The 19,470-nt window shown below is 32.5% G+C and overlaps 1 pseudogene; it reads left to right on the top strand.

Moving 5' to 3' along the window:
- Positions 1–19,061, top strand: part of LOC143389747 (proteasome activator complex subunit 3 pseudogene) — a 61,782-nt pseudogene extending 42,721 nt beyond the window's left edge.
- The last annotated feature ends 409 nt before the right edge of the window (positions 19,062–19,470 follow it).

Below are 19,470 nucleotides of genomic sequence, written 5' to 3'. Positions count from 1 at the left end.
CTATCTTAAGGGGAAATATTTTACCAGGGAGAATGTTAACTGTGAGTTTTTTGTTTAAAAATGTTCTTTATTATTTTGAAAAATTTACTTCCTAGGGTACTAAACACCATAATCATTATTTATGAACAAAATTTTACCTGTAATTTTCTTTCCTTTTGATGTCTTAATCTGGGTTTAGTAATTGTTATTGTTTGAATATGAGATGTGCCCCCAAAGCTCCTGTTAATGCAGGGATATTCAGAGGTGAAATGATTGGATTGTGATAGGTGAGACATAATTAGTCTGTCCTAGTTTGAATGAACTGGGAGATGACTGTAGCAGGTGGGGTGAGGTATGGAGGAGGTCACTGGGAGTGTACCCTGGAAAGTTTGTTCTTCTTGTGGTCCCTTCTCCACACCTCCTCTGCTCTTACTGACATGAGCTGAGCAGAGTTCCTCCATTGGGCCTTTCCCCCATGATGTGCTCCTTCACTTGGGGCCCAGAGCAATGGAGTTGACCTTGTATGGACTAGACCTCTGAAACTTTTGAGTCACAAATAAAACTTTTCATCCTTTAAGTTTTTCTTGTCAGATATTTCGGTCAGAGCAATGCAACAGTGGACTAAAACAATAGAAGTAATGTGACTTTGTCTTCCCTCCTCTTTTGTATTTGGAGTGGTTTGAAGATATTTGTGTTAACTTTGTAAATGCTTGGTGATATTTACCAGTGAAGCCATCTTGTCTTGGACTTTTCTTTGTTGGAAATTTTTTTGGTACCCTTGCTTTGTTTCGTTGCTGCTGTTGTTGTTTGTCTTTCTCTAAAAGTTGCTTCTTCTAGCTTCTGGCAATTTGTTTTTTCATTGCTTGTTTTGGTAAGGAGTTGGGGTGGATGAAGAATTTTAGAGTTTCTAGATCCAGTCATTTTATTATTGTCACCTAGTAGTTTCTTAAATGTGATTCATTCATTATGTTTAAACTAACCTCATGGCAACAAACTATAAGCTCTAGGAAATGAAATTTGTTGGTTATCCAGCATCAAAACTTTGATTTCCAATGCTACTCATTTGAAATAGGAAATTGGAATCCTTGAGGAAATCATTATTTCTGGGGATGCTTGAGGGGCTACCCACGATGAGCCTGGACTATCTTGCACTGTCGGTAAGTACACATAGGTATGTACACACATTCACACAATGACATGTGTATGTTAAAGTGATCTAGGAACCAATTCAATTGTTGTTATTGTTATGATTATTATTTTTGTGATGGAGATTGAACCCTGGGATTCTCATGTGCTTAGCAGATGTTCCAGTAGTGAACTAAAACTCCTACCACAGAAACCTATTTCAAAGAGGTCCTAATGGCCAAAATTGGAATAATTTGAAGAATAAGATCAATGAGGGAGTGTCATTTTCTAATCTAAATTATGAAACAAAAATTTATGAGTCCACACTCATATCAATAATTGAGTAAGTAAATAAATTCCAACAAAGACAAAATTCTTATGTAGAGGGATTTCAAATAATTTATTTAGATATTAACCCTAAGATTAAGGGTGTAAATAGTATTTCTTTTGTGATAGTATGTTTTGAAGGAAGAAGAAAGGGTAACTTTACAGTGAAGAAATCTATAAACATCCCAGTCAGGTCTGTATCCTTGAAATGACTTAATGAAAATGGTGCTTGACCTTTGAGGTTTGTCCATTTCCTGTCCTCCCACAAAGTTTCCTCCACCATAATTGATGTCTAACCCCCAGAAAAACATCACAACCACACCCGAATTACAGAACGATCTATAAAGTGTCCGGTAGAATTCTTCAAAACTATTGAGAAATTTTGAGAAACTGTCACAGTCTAAAAGAGCCTAATGACACACCACAAATTAAATACACTGTGGCATCCTGGAGGGGTCCTGGAACAGAAAGTCATAGTAAATAAAGACCATAGCAGTATGAATAAAGTTTGCCTTTTACTTAATAGTGGTATACAATACCATTATTCCTGGGTGACCCTGAGGGATGGATTATAGAATCCTCCTTGTATAACAAAGTCCATGGGTGCACATGTCCTTTATATAAAATGGTATATAGTTTATACATAGAATCTACACATATTCTTCTGTATATGTTAATCTCCTCTAGGTTACTTACAAAATCTAATATGATGTAAAGAAAATTAATATCTAAGACACCTAAATATCATATGAATTTAAAATGTTAACATCCACAAATAAATTTTATTAGCATGTATACACAACTAAGTTCATTAGTTTGTTTTGCACTTGGTTTTTTATCCATGCACGATAGTTAGCATTATATACTAATAATTAAGCTTTCTTCGCTGAGTTTTGCAAATGTATACATTGCCATATTTCGTTATGTAACTATAAAACTCATTGATTAATTTTACCATGGATAGTATCAGAACATTTTTTCATTGAAGCAACCATTGTATAACTATGGTAGCTGAAGAGTTTTATATATGCTTCAATTCTCCTCTTAAAGAATATCAAACCTACGTAGACATAAGAGGTAACATTTTTTAAAAAATAAATAATATTATACTCAATTAAATAGAACGTTTGCCAAGGTCACCAGGGAATGTTCCACCCTGTTCAGAGAAGACCCACCTTCCCAGGAATGAGCTCATTTAAATCCTGCTCCTGACTTCATCCTTTGTCACTGGCTAAGACTCCACAAAAGATTTCATAGTTTAACACCTGGGCCCTACAGTCAGAGATCTGAGACACACAGTCTCATGGCTGCAAACATCAAGAGCATTTTTAGGGAAAACTTGAATTATTTTTGTCTTTCATGCAAGTGTTTAATAGTCATGAGTACCATGTCTAACAGTACACTTATTAAAACCAAAATCAACACATTTTTCTGTCAAGGAATTATTTTACCTCCTAAGTACAAATATCAGCATAATGAAAATGGCGAAGAATGTCTTAACATTATTATGAAAAAAGATTTATCTTGAGAACCCCCAGAAAAATCTTGTAAATTGTCTCCTCGTTGTTCCTTACTCTAGAGATTTTGAGAACTGGTGTGTTAGATCAAGATAAGGAAATATGTGGCCATATTAAATTCCATTTCATTCCTTTTTATTGCTGAGCAGTATTGCATGGCATGGATATACCACAGCTTGTTCATTTATCCTCCAGTGATACTTAGATTTCTTTAGAGTTTTGAAAAAGTATGTGTATTGCTGCTATAAACATATGTGTAAACATAATTTTTTAAATTTTCTCTATGTTAAACTTGTAGGAATAGAATTGTTGTAGGTCTATTATACTTAATGTTTCAATTTCTGAGGAATTACCAAATTGCAACATATTTTTAATTTCTACAAGCAACATCTGAAAACTGTAGTGAAAAAGAATATATCAGTCATGGTCAGTGATTCAGAAATTATAGATGTAAAAGGCACCATTTTGGTGATAGTTGGGGGTGATGACCTTTTTTTATTCTGATTATGGTACGTTATATAAATATACCTGGACCAAAAAAAAAAAATTCAATGAACTGTGTGTAATAAAAGAGTCAACTTTATTGTATGTTGACATAAAAAAATTAAAGCAAAACGAACTGATTATGGGGGGAGGAATTGAAAAACAAAACCAAGACTTGTTTTAATAATGTTTTGTTTCTATTTGAATTGCTACTTCTTTGTTGTGGCATTATGTAGAAAAAATGCAATATATTTTATGATTATATAGAAACCAAGAATCAGTGTTTCAAAGTCCAACCTCAAATATATGTTTATTTGAACTGAAACAGAAACAAGTGGATACAGGCATACTGCCTTCTAAACAGATGGGCTTGATTCTCTGTCAGGCATTTAGATATGTGTTCATGTATATCAAACAGTCAAGCATCCCTGTTCTTAAAGTCAGAATTTATGTTACTTTAAAATTACCCATATATTTTATTTTATATGTTGCTGATGTAGTTATAAAATGTAAAGAAAATAATATTGTAAAGCCAGTGGATAGCTAGTATTTCCAGCAAAACCCGAAAATCTTTTCATTTTCTCCTTTCCTGGTATCCATCACTCCTTTATTTTCTGTATTAAAAATAGTCTGCAACAATACTGTATTTTGTTTTGTGACCTACAAATGTCCTTTCTCAGTATGTTTTGAATATAATTTTAAGGGAATAAAAAAGCCCAGCTCAGGCTGAGATGCTGTGCTATCAAATGTATATGAATCTCAGCCTTGAAATCAATTGACATAATGACTCAAACATAAAAATATTTCCTATAATAAAGAGAAATAATCAAAGTAGAACAACAGAATGGGTTTTCCTATAGTAAATGATACCTTTAATGAGTGCATAAAAGTGTCCTATAAATTATCTCATTTGAGCTTAATGGCCAACCATGGAAATAAGTGAAAAGGTATATGATTTTCCCAATTCTAAAAGATAATGTAGTAGAAAGGAAAATGCCTGCTGCCCAATGATACCAAGGCCTAGTTTATGGAAACTTGTTTCATACCTTGCTTTGTGAAAGGGACTTTGGAAATATGGTTTTATGGATTCACTGTGCACCATCCCCCCAGGCCACAGGATAGCTTCTGGGGTAGACAGAGCCTCATGCACAGACCCTCGTGCATGTACACAGGCCCTACCTGTACTGAAGTTGAGCAACACCCCAAAGCAGGCTGCCCTGGGTTTTCTCCCCAGTGTCACTTGGTGTGCTGGTCTAACATGTTGAAGTCCATCCTGCTGTAGGCTGGTGCTGCAACAGAGTCCTTATTTATCTGGGAATATTGCAGTCCAGATGTTCTACAGCTATTCTTGAGAACTATAAGTGAGAAAAAGAGAGTGAGGAATTGAGTCACTCTTAGGTCACCAGAACCATCATGCAAGTCAAATGGAGTTTTTTTTTTTTTTTTTTTTTTTTTTTTTTTTAAAGACAGAGGAATTGCCTGTAAAGTAGATTGGCCTAAACTTTTAAATTCAGTATCTTTCTAACATTCTCTCTTCCTAGAGAGGCCTTCTAAGCTGACCCTATCCTTGACTGGATCTTTCCACTAGAAAATGGATTTGAGTGGAGATGTGGGAAAGTCTCATTTTATGTTGTGTTAAGTGCTACATATCTTTTTGGAGCCTCTGTGCGTTGAGTAAATACAATCAAAAAGACTTCATATTTGCTCATCATTTGACTTCCCCTAAAATTATTTCTTACTGAAATGTTTTAAGATGATATTTTGTTACCAACTTAATGTCTACTGTCTTGGGCATAGCAAAAATGTTGAAGTTTTTTAACTGAGAGGGCAATGTTGAATTCTTTGAGGTCTTTCGATCTTGATGAACCTCATCTGACATTCATTATCTGTACCCAGTTATAACTCATTGATAGAAATAGCTTCTCAATATTCCTCCTGGTTTTACTGCCCCAGTCTTCATCTATCACTTCTGCTCTGTTATTCTTCAAGGGGGTTAAGTAGAAACGAGATATCTTACTTTTCTGTAAAAATCTATTCAACGTGTATGGAAGCATTCCATACTATGCACCTCAGACCAAAGTCTTATATAAATTGTACTCCCTTCCTACTTCTACTTTACATAATATATATATTTCCATATTATATAATGTTGGTTAGACTGTGGTTTTAAAACTAGATGAACTTGTCTTCTTCTGCATCTGTTCATCCTTCAAACCTCAACCCAAGATTCTTTACCCACCTATACTTGTCTGGATTCTCTAGAGGAACAGACTCAATAGGAAATAAAATTATGATTATTTAAAGGGGATTTATTCTATTGGTTTATACCATCAGAAGCTGGATAGTTCACAATGGTTGTCTGTAGGCTAAAGAGCCAGAGGAACAAGTAGCTGCACAATCCAAGATGCTAACACCTCAGAACAAATGGAAGCAATGATTCTACTCCAGTCCAAAATTTTCCTATTAAAATTTTAATAGGAAACTCCCTGGAGATTCAGAGTTTGCTTTGGAAGAGGGAAGGAGTGAAAGTCTGAGGTCTTAAGGTGATCCCAGCAACAATCAAGAACCCATTCAAGAAGAATCTAGCTTGTATCTTCAGCTGCTTTTTTGTTCTTCCAACTTTTTATTCTATCCAAGTCTCCATTCTTTTGGATGCCTATATGTAGGGAGGGTCTCCACTTCAATTCACAGTCTCACATGCCAATCATTCCTAAACACACTCCACTGACACACCCAGAAGGTTCTTTATCTTAAGCATTTCTTAATCCAATCAAGTTGACAGTTCAAATTAACTATTACCCTAACTTTGTCTGAGTCACATTTTTTAAACTTCTAGATTCATGGCATCAGTGGTTAGTAAATGCTCTTATTTTCACCAACAATCATAATTGATTGTGTGTATTTATTTCTCTCTATAAGACTATGAGTACTTTAAGCTCAGTGACTAGTGCATCATCCAATTTCAATGCCTTGTGCCTAGAATTTCATACTATAGGGATTCAAGTGACAAATTAATTAAATTGTTATTTTTTCCTAAAATAAACAAAACCATTTTTACCTCATGCTCAGAAATGGTATCGCAATTATAAATTGGTCAAGGTAACTGTAATTAATTAATAAAAAATGTTTGAAAGTTCACATGCTCAATCTAATTTTAGTGTTATATTATTTTCAAGGTACACATTTTTGGAAGCAAACTACCTTGCTCATTAATAGATTTCTTTTTCTGGAAGAAATTAGTTTGTTTGCCCAGCAACATCTACTTTTCACTTTGGTTTCAATTGGCAAAACTGCCCCAGGGAAGAATTGACATTTTCCATCAATTTCTGGAAAGTGCAGTAGTACCAAATGTCATCAGACTCGAGGTATACTGAGAATTATTTTGAACCACTCATGTACATGCCTGCAAATTTTAATGTCAATCCTAGTGGCATAACAAGTAGGGCAATCTAGTGTCTAGAGCACCAGATGAGCTCTAATGACTGAGTACTACATTCAGTTCAATCAATCAAGTACTTTTGGACACATTTTATGATGCTAATGTTGGACTAAACTCAGTGGGAATCAAAAAGAAGTTGGGGATATAGTCTTTACTGACAAAATTCATCAGTCTAGATAAGAGGCCAAAATAATCCACGTATAAAGAGTACTAAATAAGAAGTCAGAAATCTATTTTGTATAGCCAGGAAAAATGTGTAGTCCTACACTAAGTGACAAATTTTTAAGGACAGGTGATATTTTATAAATTGTTGGATGAGTAGTTCAGAGAGTAACAGCATATGTTCTGGAAAAGTTTGGAATTCAAGTCCTTTGGAAGTATCATGTGTTTTTTTTTTTTTTTGACTCAGATGAGAGGTTTGGGAATATAGGGTAAATATTACATGAAGAGGCTGGGGTGGAGGATAGGAAATGGAAACAACATAATCAAAAAGATTGAAATAGGATTCAGCATAGAGTAGGCAAAAGGGGACCCATTTTCTTTTCCTACTAGCTAGTGTCAGGTTGAAGTTGAATCAGAAAACAGGCCTGGGCTACCATTTCTTCAGGTGTTGTAGAGGGAGAGGTCACCAACAATCTGAAGGCCAGTTTTACCTACCATGTCTCCAGCTTAGCTATTTCACTCTCTCGTGCAACAGTGACCTAAACTTTCAATTCTTGTTTTCTTTTTTTTTTTAAATATGTAAAGTAGAAATAACCACAAACTCTCAGTTTTACCTGGAGAATAAAAGGAAAGCAAGCATGCAAATTTCCCTGGCATAGTTCCTGGGACATACTATACAATTAACTATTTCCTTCTTGTCATGCAAGGAAAAAAACAAAAACAAGAAACAAAACAAAATCAACAGTCAGTCAGAAGGGAAAGACACCTTTTAATTGATTAGTTACTTTTACAAAAGCAAAAGCAAATTACTTCAGGATCCCAGAAGACAAGAGCATCTGTATAATATTTTAAATACATATATGCATACATACTGAAATATATATATATATACGTTGTCTATATATGTATAGACATATATATACTCGATAAGTATATAAATACTTGATAAATATATTTATCAAGTATTTATACCTATAAACAATTCAATATGTGACATCAAGTGAATATACATTTTTAATTTTTTCCTTAAGTAGAATTAACCATGTTATTCCATTTTGTAAGAAGGTGACCTGACATATGTAAAGATCCAACTGTGAAAAGATAGGTCCAATTTGGATGGATTAATCTAAAATGTTATATAACTATCTTGCCTAAAATTGATATTTTAATATCTTAAACGCACAAATACAAAAATGAAGGCATTTAAAGAGAATTTGTTTTTAATTCTGCAGTGAGGTCGAGCGTATGCAGTGAGACATGAATACCTTTCCTTGAGACAACTATTTTCTTTTGAAATCTATGATTCCTACATGTCAGGGCAAGTGCTGCTTGGAAAGTGCCCTTCTTACCTGTAATTAGGGCAGTACACAGGAAGCATAGCACCTAATTTTCTTTGGCAGCAGCATGACAGCAGGTTGCCACTTAGTATTCTCTGGACAAATGAAAGGGTGATGAAGCACAGCTATTCTAAAAGGCAACCCAGACTGGAAACTGAATGGGACAAATCTACAACACGTCAAAGAATAACTCAAGGAACACAGTGAAACTGTGTCAAGCATAAAGGGCTAGTAGAAACTCATAAAAAGCAAAAGAAGCTTGTGGAAAACAGTCTTTAAAGGTTTTTATTCAAAAGGTTTTGTGGGATAAGTTTTAGATTGCTCAGAACTTGTTTCTCATTTAGGAAGACATTTGATTTGCTTTTACAAAAGAACCACAGGGTATGTTTTCTAAAGCTCTCTAATATATTGGAACAGTAAAATCTCACTCTAGGTTATGCAAGAAGATACAGGTTAATATACTTTTAAAAAAGCACTGTACAAATATTTTTTAAATATTACAAACTTATAGGTCATATTAGCTCTATCAATGCTCACAAATGTTTTTCATCTTAATTTCTATCTATGATTAATTAGTACCAACTTCCTGCTACTATGTTGACGATTTTGATGCTACATTTAAGATCAGAGAGAGAGATGTGATGTATTAACAATTTATGAATTGACATCAGATAAGAATGGTTTCAAACATATTATACATTTGGAGATCTCATTTTAATTGTAATGTATTAGAATTTCTCAACTCCAAAAAGAAAAATTTTTAAGAAACTGATAGGTTTCTTTTATTTAATAAAATTTTAATGAATATATATCACTATAAATCATACTATTAACAAAAAAAGTGTTAGAATAAAGCAATCACAACAAGAAAACAAACAATTTGCCAGTAGAGGTATTGCATTTCATAATTCCACCACACTGTGTCTTTGTATTAGAACTTGCCATACTAGATTTTCTACTCAAAAAGAATTGTGAGTTCTTTGGGCTCATTGTATCATTTTCCATATATGTTAATATATTTTCTGTGATATGATTTGTCCTCTCAAACTTTGTTGACAGAAACTTGAAATGATATAAGGATAGAAAGTGCCTTTCTTCTTCATTTTGGTCTCTTTGGGCCCCAAGCTCATTGGATGACACTTCCCTAAATTCGAGGGTGGATCTTTCCCACTCAGTCTACAGACACATATAAAAATCTCATCTTGAAATGCCCTCACAGACACATTCAAAAATAATGCTTTGCCAATTTTCTAGGCATTCCTTAATCCAGTCAATGTGAAACCTAAAATTAACCATACAATAGATTTAGAAACTGAGGTCCATAATATATTTAAACATCTTAGAAAACATATCAGAGGTAAATGAAGAGAGAACTAAACTATAACATTTTATTTTCTTATTTATTTATTTATTTATTTATTTATTTTTGCTACTCTACTATTTATTTTGCTACTCTACTATACTTGTGGAAGTATAATCCATCCATTTTTCCTTTGATGATTAGTATTTTATTCCAAACCAAGTTTGGCATCAGTGTAGGTATTACAAGAGCAACCAAAGTCCAAAGACTTGCCATTAAATATCCAGTTTGGGGAACTACTAGAGATTTGCATTAAAATATTCCAGGACATAATATATTATATGCATGCATATATTTGCTTTAATATACAACTGAAGAATAGTTAAGTAGAATGTGAGATAGCTGAATTAGGAATCCATGCTCTTGAGAGTGTTTTACTTCAATCAGAATAGGAATCCATGGAATAGCCATCAATGGAATCAGTGCCAACTGTTGTTTAAAATTTAGTTTGTTTCTTAGCAAAAAGGATGCAAAAGTTGGTTGTTTTTGTTTGTTTGTTTTTAATTGTGGAATGAATGTCCTGGCCTTGAACTGGTAGCAATTGCAATGGTAACTCAAACTGAACATAGAAAAGACATACAATCTCACAAACCAAGGTTACTAGAGCACTACTCAAGTACATAGTCATGTCTTTCCTGCATCCCACCTTTACAGGAAGGATCTGATACTTCTCCCAATTACAGCACTGGCTAATCCTTCTGTCTCCATAGTCTCTCATCTGCCAATAAGCTGTCCTGATGCAAAGTGTTAATTATAATGCCTTGGTCAACAAATGGAAATTCTCAGAGGTTTCAAACAGGAATATGCCTTTTTTTCCTGTTCTTAATGTTTGAATTCTTAGATAAATTTAACCTTAGTTTTACCTTTATAGTGTATTTTCACCTGGATATTTAGCCCCCAAAATATCTATCTTTATCAGCTAACAATATTTACAAAAAACACCTTTTACATATTGAATCACCATATTGGCCTAAGTAAGTTCATAGCAATCAGGTTTTCATTGAATGTTTTCTTTGCCAACAAACTATAATTATTACCATCAATATCATTCTTTTGCCCAAGAAGTATGCATCCTAAGAAAGTAGGATTTATTTTTTATTCACATTCTAATGTATAATGTAGGCTTATTCCCCAACTTTTGTCCCCAATTTTTCTTTTCTTTTAGGAATAATTTCTGTTGGGATTGAATGGAGGGGCTCTCTTTCACTGAGTTATACCCCCATATATTTTAATTTTATTGTGAGACTTGTTCTCACTAAATTCCAGAGGTTATTCTTGAACTTGTGATCCTCTTACCTCAGCTTCACAAGTCACTGGAATTATAGGCTTATGCTACCACACTCGACTGTACAAGGCCTCAAATAAACAATTTTATAAAGAATAAATGGGTGGAAATCTTGAGTCATTCAGATAGGAACATAAATATTCAAAAGTAAAAGTCATCCCTGTTGGTTAAAAGAAAAAATAAAAGTCATCAGACTTTGATGATCCATAATAGAATATAAAATAATATTTACAATGGGATATCAACAAGGCTATATAAACAATACTTCTTCAGTGGTCACATTATGGTTGTAAAATTAGTAATAATCCTCCTACTAATTTACTATTTCTTTTATTACCAGTGATGTCTCAGCCCTAATTTATTTCTCTTTTCTCCTGAACAAATTGACTGAGTTATTCACACAGTGTACTTGCTACTTGTCTGTACCTAGTACAGAGTTGTTCCTCACTTTTCCTTTTTTAGAATCATTTTTCAAAAGCCAAATCCTTAAAAAACTTTACCCCACTCTAATTAAGCCATTTCCAAGACACGCTCTACAAGGTGTTTTCCCTTATTGCAACAGGCTAGGCAAACATCATTTACTTTATTACGGACATGTCTCAAAGGTGCTTTGGTTGATGGGCTTAGAATGTTTACTATGATGAAAATATGTATTTTTTATTAAAAAATAAAAATATAATTTTTTGTAAGTTTAAATTGTATTTTTTGAACTGCAATTTTAATCTCTAATAATTGTAGATTTTTAAATTACACAGAGTATATGAGGAAATATATTAAATACTATTTATAAGTATAGTTCTCAATTTTCAATGTTTAACTTATTATTTGAAGGTCATAAACACTTTGGTGTCTCAGCATCTGTGACTCTTCAGACTTGATTTTGCATAGTATGTGTAATCACCACTAAAACCCCACTATAATAATTACATATTACATGAATTGTTTTTTGATAGTTTATGTTCATGTATTTATGTTCTTTATTATGTAATAAGCAAATTATGTGAAGGTTAAGGAAAAAGAACAAAATATGTTGTGCCCTAACCAGGACTGTATTTTCCAGTTGTCATTTTAAGGACCCTGGATAGTTTTCTCCCTTCCAACAAAAATTACTAAAGTTGCATTACCTAATATGCACAAAGGAGCAATAAATTTAAAAAATATGTTAGAAATTCATTTTCATGGAAGAATCAACAAATTTCACAGATATTTGGACTTCTTATAAATAAACTAGTATTTTCATACTGGAATGGAGAGAAGTGTCTGAGTTTAGGGAATTTTATAGCATACACTAGTTCAGGATTGGAGAGGACCTTTGGAAGCATGTATATTCTAATATCATATGAATTTAGCTGCTATATACGAACCAAAATATCATTACCATTTTTTAAGTGCACTTTTCATGCAAGATATTTGTCTCATGATAGAGGAACAGGAAGTTAAAATTTCAGTGGGGCTATCTGATAGAGAAAATATGACTATCTGACAACCTGGAGTTTGTTTGACAAAAATATTATTTATGGTGGCATAATCAATTCAGAAACTTGCTTTCATAATATACCATTTGATAATCAGATTATGAGGGATAAAAGTTAGAAGATCCACCTAATTATTAGTCTAAGAAATTTTATTCATACCCGTGAGAAATTTTCCTGAGATCAGACAAACTGACTTAAGTCAATTCACAGTGTTCCCTTTCAATATTCTAAATATCAGAAATTTTCTTGAGCACACCAGATCCTGATATTATGAAAAGTGAAAAGCTGGTATGTTAAAGAGAGGCATCTTCTCTCCTATATCGTCCTTCACTGGGTTGCTATGGCAAGAAGCACTGTGCAGAGAAGGTGGATGTTAATGGCCAAGTTCATGTGGCTGCCAGCAAGAGAAGAAATAAAAGGACAAATGTGGAAAAGAGAGTAGTGTAGAGAAAGAAGTAACTGGCTGAGAAGCTATTAGAGGAGCAATTCAGCAACAAAGTTAAGTCACCTTTTCTTCCATATAATATAGAGTATGGGTACCCTTGAAAGAGAGAAGACAGACCTGAGTTAGTGAAGTAGAGTTCATCTTTTACATCCAAAGCTGTGTGTGTGTGTGTGTGTGTGCGTGTGCGCGTGTGTGTGTGTTTGAGAGAGAGAGAAGAAAAGCAATATTTAAGAAATAATTTATATACTGAGTCAGTGTCTTTTAGAACAAAATATTTGAACCAGAAGGTGCTCTATATATCACCTTATCTCTCATACTACAGACAAGAATTTCAAAGGAGGGAAGGTATAAATGGTTCATCACAATACCATAGTGATTAAAAAGTAGAACCAGGAATATAGCAAAGAATTTAGTTGAGAATATAAGTTTAAACTTGTGTTTGATTCAATCCTATTTTGGCCACTTCCACTTATTTAAATTTAGTGTTCTTCAGTTTTCAAATGCATAAAAAGAAAATAATCATACTAATCTGTAAAGTATGTTTTGAGAATTAAATGTGATTTAAAAGCATTTCACATAATATATATTGTGTGTGTATATAATATATATAATATCTGTATTTATAATATATAATAAATATATATGCATATATAAACTATAAGTGCAATATATTTTTAACATATATATTTAAAAATATATATGTTATACACACACACACACACACACACACACACACACACACACATTTGTTTTTCTTTCACTGCTAGGCAATCAAAGACAAGGCCTAATACATGATAAGCAGGCACTCTACCTCTGAGCTCTGATCTACATCCCCAAACCTTACATTATGTTATTATTTTGGAATACTTTGACAAAGATATTTGAAGGACAAATTTAATAAAAATTTAGTTTAAGAATCTATTTTAATCAAACACTGAATATTATCAATTTAGTTTTAACAGCTTTGGGTAAGAGGAATCTGAATAAAAAAGGGTTCCAACATTTATGTTTACTTTGAATATTTTCATTTTACTTTAAAACATCCTTATGTCCATTTACACATGAAGAAATGAAATTTCATAGCTGATAATTTGTCTTAATTTTACAACAAATAACTAGAGGAATGAGCTGTCTTTTTGATCTCGAGTTTGATATACCAACACAGCCTCTGTGTTGGAATAAAAACAGCCCAAAATATGATGGTGACTAGGTAACTTGTTGTTAAATAAACAAAAAGACAGCATTGAAAAGGCCATGATGTTTACAGCTAATGATTTCACAATTTATCTTTGTGTGCCCTACAGCCAGCCCTACCTACTGTTCAAAACAATAATGACCAAAGCTGAAAAAGAAAATTCACTTCTTCTATACTACATAATTCTTATTATGCAGTGCTTAAGGACATTTAAGTTTCTCCTACACAAATAATTAAAACTGTCACAGAATTTAAAAAATCATAAAGGGCACTGCTTTTGAAGTATAAATACTGATTTTTATAGTGAACATAAAAGCAAATACCATTGAATCATTAATCTGAAAAGAATTTCAAAAGAACATTTAATCCATCTCTTGCCTCAAGATAGCACCGCACCAAAACTATTTCTGTGAGATGCTAAATGCATCCAGAGAAATATTTCTTAAACTTTCCAATAGTTCAGAATTGTAGTCAGCCTGAAAGAAGGCTACATATTATGTACTGTATATAAAATTTATTCTGCCAACTCATGGGTACAAGAATGATTTTTTCCTATAATTTAATATTTATTTTCAGCCTGACCCCCATTGCTTTTAATAAATTTTCTCAGAGTTGTGAATTGAATCATTGAAAAGGTATTTGGTGATTGAGCTAGGAACTGATCTTTGGACCACCAGTGTGAACAGGAATTTGCTGAGATGCTGATTTTGTTTTTCAGCATGACACCTTTCATCCCATGGTTTCTGTGTATTCTTTCACTTAGCTACTTTATTTCCAGACCCTTTCAGAATAGAGGCAGCACACTTATCTTTTTTTTGAGGTCTTGTCTCCTCACTGCCCCAGTGAAGAAAGCTACTCTCATTCCCTGCAGCTGTATAAAAAGCATTGGATTCTCATTCCTTCCCCACCTCAGATTTGCTTTCTTCTAACTTACCTGTATTCCTAGGCCTTTCTCATTATCTTCACCAAATTGATTGTGGTGAAGAGAGCCATTCTCTTTTGTATATTACTGTGCAACCTGCATGCTAGTAGATAGGGGGAAAAAGATATTTCCTGAAATAAAATAAAAATTCTTCATTTCACACTTAGGTACAGACATTATAAGAAAGTACTGTGTTTTGGAAATTACTTCTTTATCATTGATGTCAACCATAAGAATGAATCCACAAAAGTAAATATCAAACTAAGAAATTCTTTTCAATGTGTGACTATTTCTGTTCCTATTGCTAAAAAAGGAGGAGTAAGTGCTATCTAACCAACTGTTCAACAAGTATCTTGGGGTAGGAAAGTACATACTGATAGCAATAAATCTCACTCAAGGCTGGGACCTTGAATGGGGCATGACTTAGGGCTTTTGTTGAAATTCATCAATGCCTTGAATAACCTCTTCTCTGAGATAAGTATGTGCTCAATGACCAAAACTTAAAGATGAAAACAAATTATTCCAAAGAAAAAATTCATACATTTTTAATAAGAATAAACAATTGTCTCCAAATAATTCAAAAAATGATTTGCAGAGAGATGAAAAAATAGATATAAGTATTTATTTACAATTATATTTTAAAATTTAGAAATTTTTCTGAAGTATGTATTTGAAAGGAGCAGATCAAGAATAAGCTATAAAGAATTTGGGCAACATCATTGTATAAAATGACAATATTTTATACATATAATAAGTCCAGAAAAAAGGGCTTGGCTAGGTAAATTTATACAACTAACAAAATACACCAATTCAATAAAAATATGGTTTCTAAATATTTATTAGCCTAAAATGGGTTTACATTATCATGTTAAATATACGGTGTTTAAATTTGTAAGTAACAACTTTAATGACAACTTTACCAAAAGTAATATGTATCTGAGAATGTATTTCTATGTGTAGGAAAAAATAAGAAGTCTACATACGTGACAAATTATTAACAGTTTCCTCTAGGTGAAGGTAATAAGTTATTTAATTTTCTTTGATTACTTTATATTTTTATTTCTCTATATAATCATAAAATATTAGTTTTATCTTTATAATGAAACACCACAAATATCAACTGAGGGTTATTTTGAAGACACAAGGCCCCCCCACTCAAAAATAGAATATTCTTTATCTAGATTGGGTATTTATTCTTAAAATTAGATAATTGAATTTTTATTATTTGAACATTTAAAGTCTTACATTAAATATCAGGGAAGAATTCCTGCTAATAAAGTGGAATATAAAATGATGAATAGGAGAACTAAGGTATCAGGAGGCAGATAAAAGGCAAAAAAAAAAAAAAAAAAAGAAAACAAGGATATAAGGAAAGAAAATATTCATTTTCTACCCATTTTGCTTAGATGACAAAATCATCACTAAAATTTGTCTATGATCTATTTGTCAGAAAGTGTTGTAAAATAGGCATGATATCCATACAGATAACTTTTCAACTCAATTTAAGAATGAATAATTTATATTTCTAAGTAAAGTTTAAAGTACTTTTCAATTGGAACTTTCAATTTAAAGTTATGATTCTCAAAGATTTAAAAGGTGAATAAGACCACACTGGGCAAATATCAAAACAATCAACTTTTCTTATTCTTGTGAAGATGTAGTGAGATTGAGAGGACGTTTTCTTATTGCAATAGAGGTTACATATACTCATCAAAGAAGGACTGTAAGATTGATTTTCAAATATCAATCCTCATACCTCTCAAACACATACATAAATTCCATTAAAATAAAATTACATTGCTCAGAATTACATTAACTGTAAGATAGTTTAAAGTTTTCCTATTGCTGAGGAACTATGTTCAAAAATACATTGAAATTTTTTTTCATTTATGTATTTTTGTTCCCAGTGACTCCCATTTAGTTACTAGATTTTTACCTCTAATTTCCAATAAGTTTGTTGAGTCTGTCTTTCCCTGCATCATTATAAATATTTTTCTAGACTGTGGGCAGATGTGGTTACTTTTTAACAGAAAATTCCACAGGATTTAAAGTTAAGTCCAAGATATATATATATATATATATATATATATATATATATATATATATATATAGATAGATAGATAGATATAGATAGATATATATATAGATAGATATAGATAGATATAGATATAGATATAGATATAGCAATGGAGTGCATAAGTTCCCTGAAATATCTCATTTGCAGAAGAGAAACATAATTATGTGACTGAAGTGTATGAGCTAAAATGGGCCTGCAGTAAGTATTTTACAACAGAGTCAGAAAATAGTTTTCCTTATATGGAAACAATAGGAATCTAATTTAATATACATACCTATAGAGTTCTAATAATTCATCTAGATTTTATTTAGAAAACTTTTTCCCTTAAACAAGCATTTTATATTTCTAGCAATGAGCATTTAATAAAATTTATTAAATGGAAGTCTAGAATTGCTTTTCTACTGTTTTGAACATATATACATATGTTTATTTATATATATATATATATATATATATATATATATATATATATTTTATATATGAAGGAATAAAGAAAGCAATGAAGGAAAGAAAGAAAAGTTGGCATGCTGGAAAAAATCATCCAAGTATCATGCTATTTAATAAAATATTAATTTGAATGACTGAAATATCCACGTGGATTAAGATAGAGATTAATCAATTGATAAAATATTGGAAAAATGAATAAAAATCCTGAGGGAAAATATGTTAACAAATTCCATTGGTTTAAAAACTTGAGATCTGTCATATAGAAAGGTGACTATAGTCAATAATAAAGTATTGCATGTTTCAAAATCATTCAAAGAATTAATTTCAAATATCACCATGAAGCAGGATAAGTGAGCTAATTCACATGCCAATCAAGATGAGTTAATTATTACAAATTGCATACATCACTATCAAATCATATTGCACCCTATAAACACGTACAATTATGATTTGCCAATTAAAATAATATTTGCCAAAAAATTACAAGTGGAAATATATTTAACTGATCATTAGAATGCAAACAAATATTCAGAGATAACTTCAGAAATATAGTGATCAGAAAACCGGGAGGGCAAGAGAGTGAGCAGCACAGAGAAAGTGGTAGATGGACAGACACCATGGAGGGAGAGAGAGAGTCAGGGGTGGGCATCAGGCTCTGGAGAGCAGCAGGGATTCCTCAGATCCCTCTTGTCTACTCCCTGTTGTCTATAGCACCTCTTGTCTCTACAGAAGAGCAGAAACAGCCTGGCCTGACTATGGCCTCATTTTTTTGTAGGGGGATCAAGGTGTAGAGTTCAAGGTTGACTCTTCACAAGTGAGGCAGAAGACTTGATGGGAAGTATTTCTCAAAGTTGTTAGAAATTGACATTTTTTTTCTTTTTATAGTAATCAAGCCTGAACATCTAGGACTTACTTTCCATCCACTGAGACACAAATTTCCTAGTACCTGGCCTCATTCTTTGCACCAATAGCACAATGGACTGGATGTCCCACTTAAGAGAATTGAATTTGGGGTGGTTATAAAGTGGCCTTTCAAAGGACAAATGTATTAGTGATGCCCAGCAGAATGCTAAAAAGCTAGCACTAGCTGGTGGGTATAATGGAGGAAGTGAAACCTGAGATTGTTAATTAATCAATGTGTCAAGGCTAAATGTGGATAGAGTTCTTGATTACCAGGATAAAAGATGAAAACAACTTCAGAATGTCCACTTGAAAAGTACAGTTGCAGAACTAAGAACTATTGAGAGCATGCATCTTACCTGAGCCAGATTTCTAGATATTATATTGCACGAGCCAAACTGGTTTCTAAAATTGATATCCCCATGTGAAAGACTATCATCACACTGTGATAGTGATTGATGAAAAAAATACATCAGCCTTAATATCATCATACTGGAGCAAAGAAAACAATATGTCACTCTAACATGAACTGATCTTGAAAAATATCAAGTTCAAAAGGCCTCAGAACAGCAATGCAGAGACATGATACAGAAACCAGTCCCAGGACTAGGGGCTCTGTGGGACTGGCTCAAGATTGACATTGTCATGACTGTGACCTGACTGACCTCCTTAGCTAGACATAATAACCTCACCTCTGTGTCTTTAGGTCAAATCTGAAGAAATTCTTATCTAGTTATAATATATATATATATAATGATTGGATCTATAATATGGAAGTATTTTTATATTTTTCACTGATGTGAATATTGGTGAATAATACATTTTAGCATAATATTTTCTTGCCCCTACACTATTTTTTGTTTGTTGTTTTTATGTTAGATATGGTAAATTTCCTGTAAGTCATGTTATAACTGATACCACTAATATCAACAAGAATGATTTTATAATATTGTTTGTATTTTTATCATTGATCATGACATTTTTCAAGGAGAGGA

The sequence above is a fragment of the Callospermophilus lateralis genome, unplaced genomic scaffold (assembly GCF_048772815.1).
Source record: "Callospermophilus lateralis isolate mCalLat2 unplaced genomic scaffold, mCalLat2.hap1 Scaffold_83, whole genome shotgun sequence".
In the NCBI taxonomy this organism is placed as follows: domain Eukaryota; kingdom Metazoa; phylum Chordata; class Mammalia; order Rodentia; family Sciuridae; genus Callospermophilus; species Callospermophilus lateralis.
The sequence above is the reverse complement of the archived record's forward strand: the minus strand, read 5'-3'. Positions and strand labels throughout refer to the sequence as shown.